Source organism: Nicotiana sylvestris, chromosome 11, assembly GCF_000393655.2.
Source record: "Nicotiana sylvestris chromosome 11, ASM39365v2, whole genome shotgun sequence".
In the NCBI taxonomy this organism is placed as follows: Eukaryota; Viridiplantae; Streptophyta; class Magnoliopsida; order Solanales; family Solanaceae; genus Nicotiana; species Nicotiana sylvestris.
In genome coordinates, this window is record NC_091067.1 from 102,555,991 (window position 1) to 102,568,740 (window position 12,750).

At 39.7% G+C, this 12,750-nt stretch overlaps 1 non-coding gene across 1 annotated transcript; it reads left to right on the forward strand.

Annotated features, from left to right (window-relative positions):
* Nucleotides 1–11,872: 11,872 nt before the first annotated feature.
* On the forward strand, nt 11,873–11,945 carry TRNAV-UAC (transfer RNA valine (anticodon UAC)). The gene has a single exon. It is a non-coding gene; the product is annotated as a tRNA-Val (tRNA).
* The last annotated feature ends 805 nt before the right edge of the window (nt 11,946–12,750 follow it).

Consider the following 12,750-nt stretch of genomic DNA (forward strand, 5'->3'; position numbering starts at 1 on the left):
TTGGGAGCAGAGGTCATAGAGGCTAAGTGTGATTCCCTCCTCGTAGTAAACCAAGTTAACAAAAATTTTGAAGTCCAAGAAGACCGAATGCAAAGATACTCGGATAAACTATGGACGACTCTCCATCGGTTTAAGGAATGGACCTTGCAGCATGTACCTCGAGAACAGAACAGCGAGGCCGATGCTCTTGCCAATCTAGATTCATTGGTCGAAGATGACGAACTCAACTAGGGGATTGTCATGCAACTCATGAGATTGGTGATTGAAGAAGGCCATGCTGAAATAAACTCCACGAGTTTGACCTAGGATTGGAGAAACAAGTACATCGAGTACTTTAAGAACAGAAATCTCCCATCGGATCCAAAGGAGTCGAGAGCTCTGCGCACAAAGGCAGCATGGTTCACTTTGTCTGAAGATGGAATGTTGTTTAGAAGGATGTTCGATGGACCGTTTTCAATATGTTTGGGACCGAGAGATACCGATTACGTCTTACAAGAAATTCACGAAAGCACTTGTGGAAATCATTCTGGTGCCGAGTCGTTGGTCCACAAAATAATTAGAGCAGGATACCACTAGACCGATATGGAGAAGGATGTAAAGGAGTTTGTTCGATGATGCGACCAATGCCAAAGGTATGCACTAATGATTCACCAGCCCGGAGAGCAGCTCCATTCGGTCTTATCCCCATGAACGTTCATGAAATGGGGAATGGATATCGCCGACCCTCTTCCATCGGCCCCAGGTAAAGCTTAGTTTATTTTATTTATAGCTGATTATTTTTCTAAGTGGGTTGAAGCACAGGCTTTCGAGAGAGTCGGAGAAAAAGAAGTCATAGACTTCATTTGGGATCACATCATATGTCGATTTGGGATGCCCTCCGAGATTGTATGTGATAATGGAAAGCAATTCATTAGCGGCAAAGTGACTAAATTTCTCGAGGATTACAAGATAAAGAATCCTATCGACGCCTTATCATCCCAGCCGGAACGGACAAGCCGAATCGACTAATAAAACCATCATTCAGAACCTTAAAAAGAGATTGATCGACTCTAAAGGGAAATGGAGAGAGATACTGCCCGAAGTTCTATGGGCGTACCGCACAACATCGAAATCTAGTATCAGAGCAACACCATTCTTATCCCGGTCGAAGTCAGAGAACCTAGCATCAGATTTTGAGCATAGAATTGTTGGATAAAAGACGCGAAGCTGCCCTCGGCCGATTGGCCGCTAAAAAATAGCGGATCGAAAGGTACTACAATTGAAGAGCCAATCTTCGAAATTTCAACATTGGGGACTTGGTGCTAAGAAAGGTCACCCTCAACACCCGAAATCCAAATGAAGGGAAGCTGGGTCCGAACTGGGAAAGAATGTACCAGGTTCTTGAAATCACCGGAAAGGGATCATATAAGCTTGGCACGATGAATGACGAATAACTATCGAGAAATTAGAATATATCGCACCTAAAACAATACTACTACTAAGGTACGAACCCTTCTATTGTCATTTATATTTTAAACTAACTCTTGTAGGTGTTAGATCGGAAATAGCGATGGCCTCCTCGGCGTGCAGTTTTTAGGTCTAAAAGCACGTGTTGCACTCTTTTTCCCTTAGATCGGTTTTGTCTCATTTGGGTTTTCCGGCGAGGTTTTTAGCGAGGCAACCATTGATCGTGCTAACTTAGAAACGTTCAATAGTATCCGAGGTTTCTTTACAATCAACCTCAAATACTAGGGGGCATTACCCTCGAATGTCAACTTTGTTACGAGGAAATTACTTCATTGCATCAGGGTCTCGATATGAGAAATTTGTAAGGGCCAAACGGTCAAATGAACCGTGCTCGCGTAATTTTCTCAAGCCCTGACACAAAACATATGCGCAAGTATAATCAATTATAATGAGAAGTATTTTCCTTGCTGTCACACCTCCTTTTTCCGCTACACCCCCGCTAATGGCGCAGAGGGGAGTTTTTCCAATTCAAGGACAATCGAAACGGGATTTTATTTAAAGATTCAGAGTCGCCACTTGGGAGATTTATGGTGTCTCAAGTCACCGGTTGAATCCCGAATCGAGGAAAAGAATGACTCTGTTTAACAGTCTGTGCACCAGAAATCCGGATAAGGAATTCTGTTAACCCGGGAGAAGGTGTTAGGCATTCCCGAGTTCCGTGGTTCTAGCACGGTCTCTCAACTATCATATTCGGCTTGATTATCTGATTTTATACAATAATGAATCTATGTGCAAATTTTAACTGTTTACCGCTTTTGTTATTATTTATTCAAAGATTTGCAACGTCATGAGAATGCATCTCGAATTGTGTCACATAAATGTACCCGCAATTTTCGATACGTTCCAACTTCGTTGAGATTTGGATTTGGGTCACATAAATGTGCACCCGCGTTTGGGAAGATAACATTATTAAATACGCGCCTAAAGATACTAACGCATTGTTATTTTGAGAAAAGCCGTAAAATTCGCTATGCGGCCTGTCTCGAAATCTAAGCATTTGAAATAACTGTCAGTTGAGGGCCCCGCAGTTTGTGTATTCTTGTTTGTCGAGGCTCGTCTCATTCATTATTTTTTAAAAGGAATTTGCAACGTCATGGAAATGCATCTCGAACCACGTCACAATCAATGTACCCGTGATTAGCGACACATTTCGACTTCGTTGAGATTTGGATTTGGGTCACATAAATGTGCACCCGAGTTTAAGAGAGTAAATTATTTAAAGCGCGCCGGAAGTGACTTGCGCGTTGTTATCTTTTGGGGAAGGCCGTGAAATTTTGCTAAACGGCCCGTCCCTAAGTCTAAGCATTTTAAAAGAAATATTTATTGAGGGCCCCGCAATTTATATTTTTTTATTCGGCGAGGCTCATCTCATTTTTTATTCAAGGATATCCTAAAGCAACTATGATTTTCTATTTATTGGTCTCTAAGAATAAAGAAAAATCCTAATCAATTAGCATTAAAAGTTCGGGCTTCGAATTCAAGTCCGGGTCCTAACAAAAGGAAACACCTTCTAGTTTGAACCCGCTACCTAACTTAAGGTCCGCCACCTGCCGTTGTAAATATTAACAAGCGAGCTACCATTTCGATCCAGTTCAACTTTAGCTTTATTATATGAATTGGATTATTGGAGTTAATCTATGTGGAATACAAAGCCATTTTTTGAGCTCTTTTTACGGTTTGTTGAAAAATGCATCAATGCTTAAAACTGACATCAAGCTAACATTAATCACTAATATTCGAGAACTAACATTAGTTACTAACATTATTTACATTTCTATTTAAAATGATATTATTTACTCAAGTGAACTCGCGATTTCAGAATTAGACCTATTAAACCAACGTGCTGATTTTCATAAACTATTTGAACCTGTTTTGTGACATAAACTATTTGAAGCTGTTTCACGACTACTGAACAAAAGAATTAAATACAGTATATTCCATAACTAGTAATCACCAACTAAGATTAATTACAATTGATATTCCATGTTTGTAGAAATAGATTCAATCAGTCCGGTTTATGCATTTCAAAATCATTCCAATACATACTATGAAATATCAAATGAACTACTGCTTATACATCAAATTAAACACAAAGAAACAGTTATTTTCAGAAATCCATTCCAACAACTCTTTACTTCCTTTCCTTTAAATTTGAGAGCTGTAGAACATGTACCTGGATAACGAAAATACAAGAAGATGAAGGAGTGGTAAGCAACAGTAATAGCCAGCAACAACCAGTAAACAGAACACCTAGTGACAGATTTGAAAACCAACAGGGTTCCAACACACTCAATGAAACAGCACCCACACCAACCAATGCAGACCAGAAAAAACAAACTCAACAACCACTTAAAACCTCAGTGAAAACCCAGAAATAATCAGCCTGTTTTTTACTCTCAAATTACTGAACTTTTAAATGTTAAAAATCCAGCATAGACTCTAAAAAAAACTGGAAGAGAAACGATTTTCTTCCTCCCAAAAAACCCCCCCTTTTCTGTCTTGAAATGACCCTATTTATAACCCAAAAACAGGTATGGGCAACATATTTTAATCAATCTTTTTTAAACTTTTCATACCATTATGTTTTGTTCCCCACACTTGCATGCCCTGTCCCCCACTATATTAAACAAATGTATTAATTCCCACTACCACATATCTTTTCTTTATTTAATTCCCTTATTCCCCACTACTGCATATTTTGTCCCCCACTATTTTAAACAATGTATTAATTCCCACTACCATATGTCTTGTCCCCCACTAGGTATTAAACAATGTATTATTTTAATATTATTAGTACTTAGTGGATAGAGCACTCAAATTAATCATTTTTGAAAACTCAAAATCCCGAAAATGCCCCCTCAAACTACTGAAATTACCATTCTACCCCATCGGCTATATCTAATCCTCCTAAGTTAATTAACCAAACTTTAGTAGCTATAACCAATTCATCTAATCAATTTCCGATTAATAATCAAACTCTGAATAAACAAACTCGCCAACAAACTCCTAATCGACAACGTTCATGAATTAACAACAGAGTCAGATTCATATCCGAACAAACTTAACGGAACAAGCGAGTAGATTTCAATCACTAACCTAAGCATCAATCGAACTCAAAATAGTAGGAAAGTCATCCAAAACACACACACACACAATTTCAACGAATATGCAGTAGGAATATCATGCGAAAATGTTCAAAAATGAAACCACATATTAAAACAAAACCAAAGAAAAAGCAACAAAAATCCGTGAACGAACTAAGGCTGACCTTTATGCTAAATATCCGACGTCGAACAATGTTGAACTTCCGATGAAACACAACTTCGTTCGCAACACTGTTTCGACGCTTGCCTAACAGACACGGACTCGAACGGAACCTCGAATGGACGGTGAAGACCTCAAACCAACCTCAACTTAAAATTGTTTTGCATGTGTGCACGTGGTTTCTGGTGGACTGGTGGTTCTATTGTGTTTTAGAGAGAAAGGGTCATTGGAAGGGCTGGAGATCGGCATTTGATCTAGTTGAGAGTGATTTAGGAGATGAGGGTCGTTTGGTGTGACAGTGGGGCTGGAGCTGCTGGTGAAGACGATGATGAGGCTGGTTAGTTTCGAGAGAGACATGGTCGTGAGCTGCTGGTCGTCAGCTGGACGATGACGGGCGAAGCAGCAACAGCCATGACGGGAGGCTGGTTGTTCCAACGAAGATGAAGGAAGCAGCAGCAGCAGCAGATGTTCGTCGCTTGGTTGCTGCTGGACGTGAGGAGCAGTGACTGACGAAGGCGGAGGGCAGCCATGGACGTGGTCGTTTGGACGACGCTGAAGAAGAAAGCAGCCATAGGAGTGGTCGCTTGGATGACGCTGAAGAAGAAAGCAGTCATGGGGGTGGTCGCTTGGAGCTGGAGGGGTTGCTTGGGGTAGATGGTGAGTCGTTGGAGCTGGGCTGTTGGTCGACGTGAGGCCTGGGCAACCATGGGAGCTTGAGGGGTTGGTTGGAGAAGGAGAAAAAAGGGGGGCGGTTGTTTTAGGGTTTTTTGTAGGTTAGGGGTATTTTAGAAAAATGAAAAATGAAAAATGGAAGAAGGGGGGGTGTTTGGGTTAAGGGCGGACCGGGTCGGTGGGTTTTTGGTTTGGATAAGGGGTTATTTGGTTTGGGCATGGTTGATTTAATTTAAAAGGTGGCCCAATCCGATTTTCTTCTTATTTCCATTGCTTCTTTTCTTCTTTTATTTTTCTTTAAATAAAACTAAATTCTAAAAATCCTAAATTAGCCTATAGAACTAAATTAATTTATAAAAGTATTAATTAACTCTCAATAACAATTAACACACAATTAAATAGCAATTACGATAAAATCACACAATTTGGACATTAAATGCTAAAACTACAACGTACATTATTTTTATGATTTTTGTTCTTGCAAGACAAACTTAATTGCTCCTAATTGTAGAATTAAATCCTAAATGCAAATGCGACATATTTTTGTATTTTTTATTAATTTAACTAATAAACATGCACGGACAAATACAAATAATTATCCAAAAATGCCATGAAAATTCTCAAAATTGCACACAAAGGAAAATTATTTTATTTTGAATTTTTGAGAGTAATTCTCACATAGGACAAAAATCACGTGGTCACACTTGCCGATATTTCTTGCCTTAGAATATTTTTTGTACTTCATACTCTCGATCTATTACAAAAACAAGCTTAAGGGTCGATCATAACCAGAGTTCGGATGATTACCCCCATGCTCGGGGACTCCCATCCGAAAAATAAACGAGATCAAATTATTAAAATTTTGAATATCATAAGGCCTTTTAAGGCAACTCTGGATCTTTATAGGACGGCCACCCACTCGGGGACTGACACTTCAGGCAAGCTCGAAGTGAAAAAGGGAAAATAATCCCAAGGGGAAAATCCCGAACTAAAGAGGCTATGGCCAAACTAATGTGGATCGGAGATGTTCGAATTCCATAACAAAACAGGCCTCGAATTCTTTCATAAACAAGTTAAAAAGGTTACCCCGAAAAAACATACAAGGCTTCGATAATATCAAGCCTCACAAACTCTAGTGAGTACAAAATTGTTTGAACTCTCAAACAATTCTTTATTTCATGTTAAGGCATTATAGGTTTTGCAAATGCAAATGATACAAAAACTTTTCAATCGTAAAGGGGAAGAAAGCCATAAATAATCTTTTTACAAAGGCCATATCAGCCTAATATAAGAGCCTAATTTTAGGTTCGATCAAACACTCACTCTATCGTAAAGGCTGTACTAGTTCGGTTTCGAACAGATTGTCCGAGCCTCAGACCTTAGAATACGATTTCATAATTTTATAAAGCCACAAAAGAAAAGTGACAACTGGTTCATAAGCCATGGAAATGGAGAGTTTCATATATCCATCAAAATGTTTTACAAGGGCCATTTGGCCCGATAAAAAATTCTTTACAAAGGCCGAACAGCCTCGACAGAAAAACAAAAAAGATCACTAAGCCTAAGAAACATGGTCCTTGTCGGAGGAAGTATCTTCACTCTCGGAATCTTCTTCACCAAACCCACTCAAATCCTTGGAGTCTTTTTCGGGAAAAGCCAGCTTCCAAGCCTTTGCTTCCTCTGCCCTGGTAACCTCAATTTCGGCAGATATATCAAAACTTTGATCACGGGCCCCCTCAAGAGCTTCCTTTCGAGCCTGCCACTTTGAATGATCCACCATGTTTTTGGACTGTGCTAGGGTGTATTCAGCATCGACCTTGTACTGTGTCGTGTTAGCCTGAGCCTTGATATTGCCCGCAGCTGCTTCAGATATGGCCACCTCAAGCTCTTTGGCCAAGTTGACTAAATGGGATTCAAGCTCCTCGACCCTATTTGCCTGAACCAAGGCATTCTCTGTCGCAGACCAAATTTGAGATTCAGCCCAATCAAGCTCTTCTTGGACGGCCCCCTTTTGTGCGGCCAAAATGTCCATCCATCCCTTGAACTCTTTAGTCTTAGCTTGCACTTTATTTATTTGCCTTTGTAAATCCTTGATCTGTTCGAGCCTCTGTCGGACCTGCAGAATTGGATCGTTATTTGTTATCTCCAACTCATCTTCACTATCATGAAGGACTCGGAATACCTGCTCGGCCATCTCAGCATGTTCATCTCAAGCTGTCACCAAGTCTTCCTGAAGCTTCTCATTATGAAGCCTGTAGGAATCGCATCTCTCGGTGCGGCCCTGAACCTCGGCCTTGCTCTTCTCTCGTAATCGAATAAATGCCTCATGATGCAACACCGAAGCCTACAAGTAAAGGAGAAAATGTTAGAAATATCTACGATTCAAAGTCATAAAGAGATAAGGGAATGACCCTCGAACTTACCCGGTTCAGAGCGTGCTGGGTTTCGTTGAAAAAGCAAGCAAATTCCAATTCATCCATCTTGGCTTGGTCATCTACAGTGACCAAGTATCGGAGATAGCTAGCCACCCCCCACAGGGGCATAGAAAACTCGAGCATCCTCCAGGACCAAGATGATGAGTGGACGTTTGTGCCTGGGATCGACACTGGGGTCGGGAATTGGTTGGTCAGTTTAAAGCTTAAGGAAGCCTCATTCGAGCTCTTCCTCGGTACTTCCAAATCACCTAGGCCAGTGACATCCTCTACCTCAGCGAAATAACCTCAGAAAAAATCTTCCTCTAAAAGGGCTCTCTCCCCGTGACAAGTCTCCACAGCCTAAGCGTCACGTATCATCGAATTAGGAACTGGAGGGAATGAGGGGGAGCCCCGATCTATATTGCCCTAAGTGGATTTTTTGAGGCATCGTCTTCGTTCTGGGAGCCTCGATCCCGGTTCCTGCACAAGCATCGACCGCCTATTCAGTAGCCCTCCCACCTCGAGGTGAGGCATCTTCGAATTTTTCTAGCTCGGGCTCATTAGGTAGGGGCAAAGCAGTTTCGGCTCCCGCCGGTCTAGTGGTTCCTTGAATCTCGGTGCCAGCTCGCACATGAGTCACTAGCCTAGAGTTTTCTTTATCTTCATCATCATCTTCATCTTCGGTCTCATCCCTTAGCTGTTGGGCGGGCTCTAGAGTTACACGAATGACATTCCCCTTAGGCTTACGGGGCCTCTTAGCCGGCCTTTTCTTTTTCGGGCCTGGAGAACTCTGAGCCTCCTTTCTTTTCTTCTTTTTGCGCTGCTTCGGGGAAGATGAGGAAAGAAGTTGCTCTTCTTCAGTAGAGGGGGGCCTCATTGGCACATTCTTCCCGAGGCCTAGCAAAAGTAAAAGATAAGTGAGAAGATTACCATGGTTACGGGCCTCCCATTGACCCTTTGATAACTCCATCCAAGCACACTCGGAGTAAGATTTTTGTGACACTACTCCCTCGACCCATTGCCTCAGGTCAGGGATCACTTCCGGTACAACAGCCACATCTGCAACACAAAAAACTTAGATGAGGGGAAGGCGAAAAGTAAAATGGCAGAGATAGATATTCAAAGGCAAAGCAATACTTACGTTGCATGTTCCATTTTTCAGGAAACAGCATGTCCTCGGCAGGGATCAGGTCCGAAGTCTTTATTCGGATGAATCAACCCATCCAACCATGGTCTCGGGTCTCGTCTATGCTCGAGAATGGGGGTTTGGTGGCTCGACGGTAAAGCTTGACCATGCCTCCACGACAAAGCTGGGGGCTGTAGAGACGGATGAGGTGATCGAGAGTAAAAAGATGCCCCTCGATCTTGCTTGCAAAGAATCGGAGGAGGATTATGATCCTCCAGAACGACGAATGGATTTGGCCTAGAGTCATGTCGTACCTCTTGCAAAAGGCGACGATGACAGGGTCGAGGGACTTATCATGAAGGGGTAAGTGTAGACACCCAGATACCCCTCTATATGAGTTGTGATGGATTCCTCGGGGGTAGGAACTACTACATTTTTTCCTACCTAGTTGCACTCCTCTTTCACCTTCTCGAGGAGATCTTCTATAATCGTACATATGTACCTCGACATCGGTTCGCACCGACCCGGTGTTGAGGGTGTATTCTTCACCTTGAAATCAATAGCAGTGGCACACTTCGTCGGAATGAAGTCCTCAAGAGGATGCTCCACCGCGACTACGGCGCCGGTAGACTTTGATGAGGAAGCGCTTCCTTGTGTGGGACAGTTTTTGAGGTCTTAGCTATTTTGTAGATGGGGAAGAATGAAACGGAGAAAGAACGCTTGGTGTTTTGCAATGAAACAAGTAAGGAAATTCAGAGATCTGAAAATATGAAGCTCTGAAGAAGGCAAAGATTTTGGAAATTAGAGGGAAGAGATTTGTAAGTAAAGTTTGAGAAGAAAGATGCATTTATAGGTTGAAGACGACGGTTCAGTGCCGGTAGTGTCTGACCATCAACTGACAAGCATTAAATGCCTAGAGAACTGTACCGACGAGACGTTTCGGTCATCTCTGCCGCTTATGTCATGATGCTTACGTCATGATAAACCGAGGGGATGTTCGAAGACTCAATTCAAGAAACGAGGGGACTATCTGTATACGGTCTAATTCGGGCTTGCCTAATTTTGTGTGGCTGATCGGAGTCAGGGTGATATACCAAGTCTCGGCCTCATATTGTATCGAGTCTCGGCATGGGGATGGACCGCCAAACTCATGAATAAATGACCGGTCAAAATCAAAATCGGCCATGATCGAGATCGAAGCAGGATAGAGAACGAGCCAGATCGAAGGGAGCCTGTTAAGTCGAATAATGGAAAGCCGAGATATCTGTGATCGGACAAAGATCGTGGCGGAAATCTCGGCACATATCGAGTCAGGACCGGTTATTTAGCCAATCATGGGATTTCCTTCCATATTTAGAATTGTACCATAAGTAGAATTTTTCTACTATATAAAGAGGGTTCTAATCACTTTGCAATTATCACATTCACGCATAACAAGGCAATATATTACATTTTCTCTCTTAAACTCTGTTGTTCAGTTCATACTTTTCATTAAGCATACTCAGTTGGTTCGAGTGCGATTTAGCTCGAGGGCCACAACTGTTTATCATATTGGTTTGCTTTATTTTACTATTAATTTCTAACATCAATTCTCATATTTAGCAGTTTGTGCCAAGTGAAATCACATATTCTTAAAACCACTTATAAGTTTAATTGTTATCCAATAGGGAAAACATAAGACTAAACAGTTTTCAAATCCAAAAAAATATCGTGCTAATTTAATGTTGTAATTTTTCATTTCTAAATTTGGTAGATGATTTGAACCTCTAGTCTTTGAATAAAAAAATAAAGCTAAAATTTGAACCACCTAATAATGGTAACGTAGGGTGTGTTTGGTACGAAGGAAAATATTTTCCATGGAAAATAATTTCCTAGAAACTATTTTCATGGAAAATGAGTGGTTATATCACTTATTTTTCCTTGTTTGGTTGGTGATTGAAAACCTTTTTCCAGAAAATATTTTCTAGTGTTTGGTTAGAGAGTACAATATTTTTTAGGAAAATAATTTTTTATGCTACTCTCTTCACCCCCTTCCCCCAAGTCCCTATGTTTCCTCCCCCTCCTCCCCCCCCCCCCGCCCCCGCAAATACCCAACCTTTTCATGACACTATTTTCTTCAAAATTTAACTATTCTTCTAAAAATTCACACAAACCCAAAGAAACTAATGTGTTGCTTTACCTTTTTACGCAAAAACACCGTTTAAATTTGTGCTTCATAACTAAAAAAAATACTCTTTTTTGTCTGGAAAAGAAAGTACTATTTCTATGACATGAAAATAAAATACTCATTTTGTTGAAATAAAAGAAAATATTTTTTCTACATCATGAAAAGAAAATACTTTTTACTATATTATTTTGTTGAAATGAAAGAAAATATTTTTTCTACATCTTGAAAAAAAGTACTTTTTTTTAAATGAAAAGAAAAATATTCATTTATTGAAATGAAAAAAATACTCTATCTATAACATGAAAATATAGTACTATTAACAACATTTCTATTTAGGGTACGGGTGGGGTGGGGTGGGGGTGGGGTGGGGGGTAGGGGGTTGGATTAATGGGTTGGTGGGAGGGGGATTGGGGGATGGTTGGAAAAAAAAATTGAAAAATATTTTCCCTTCTCTTGATAGGGAAAACATTTTCCTCCAATGAATTGATGAAGAAAATATTTTCCAAAATATTTAAATCAACCAAATATGAAAAAATTAAAAAATATTTTCCGAAAATATTTTCCTTCATACCAAACACGCCCTTAGAAGGTATCATTTTCTTGGTTCTACGAGTTCTACTGGGAAAATCATATTGGCGTGCATACAAAAGAAATTTAATAGCTTATTTATGCCTACTAATGTTAATACTAAATATATTTTGATGGATAGCAACGTATATTAAAGTTGCTGTGGTGTAGTGGTTATCACGTCAGTCTTACACACTGAAGGTCCCCAGTTCGATCCTGGGCAGCAACATTTTTTATTACATATATATTTCCTTCAATAAGCTGGAATCATGTTATGTTAATAGTATGCAGAACGAACAGAAAAAATCAAATTTTATCAATGTGTTTGTCTAGAAATTAGAAATTTTAATTATAAAGATTTATTTTATAGGCAATCAAGCAATCTTCAAATTCTAATTAGTTGGCACTTGAGGTTTTAAATCTTAAGGTTTGTTATTATTTGTATGGACGAGTGAACATAGTTCAAAGAAAGCGTTAACTTCACTAATGATTATCTAACTTATTATTTATTTCACAAAAGTCACTTATCTATTTTTCATCACTAAAGAGTCACTCAACTTTATCTTTGTAACTTTAAAGTCATTATGGTTCAAAATTTTAAAAATATGACATGACGTTAAATTTAATTAAAAGTTTTAATTATAATTCCACATAAACTTAGATGGACCATATTCAATTCAGACCCATTTTATCCCCAATTCGATTTGACCCATAACCCAAATAGGTTATTAATATTTTGACCATCAAAAGGGGAAGACAAGAACGATTATTTTGTGCTAAAAAAATCTTCCATTGTTACGTAATAGCCTTAATGTCACCCCCTAAAATTTCATTAAAAATATGAACGGAATTGGTCAAGTTCCTAATTTTATTATTTTGTGATTTCGTTTGTTTATTTATGTCACGAAACTGGGTTTTATTTTTTGTTTCTTTTATTTTGTTTATGTAGTCAAATATTCCGAATTGGTCAATTTCCTTATTATTTAAGACGCAATATGCCCGTTCTTTTAATTTCCTAGCCAAGAAGTGCTTCT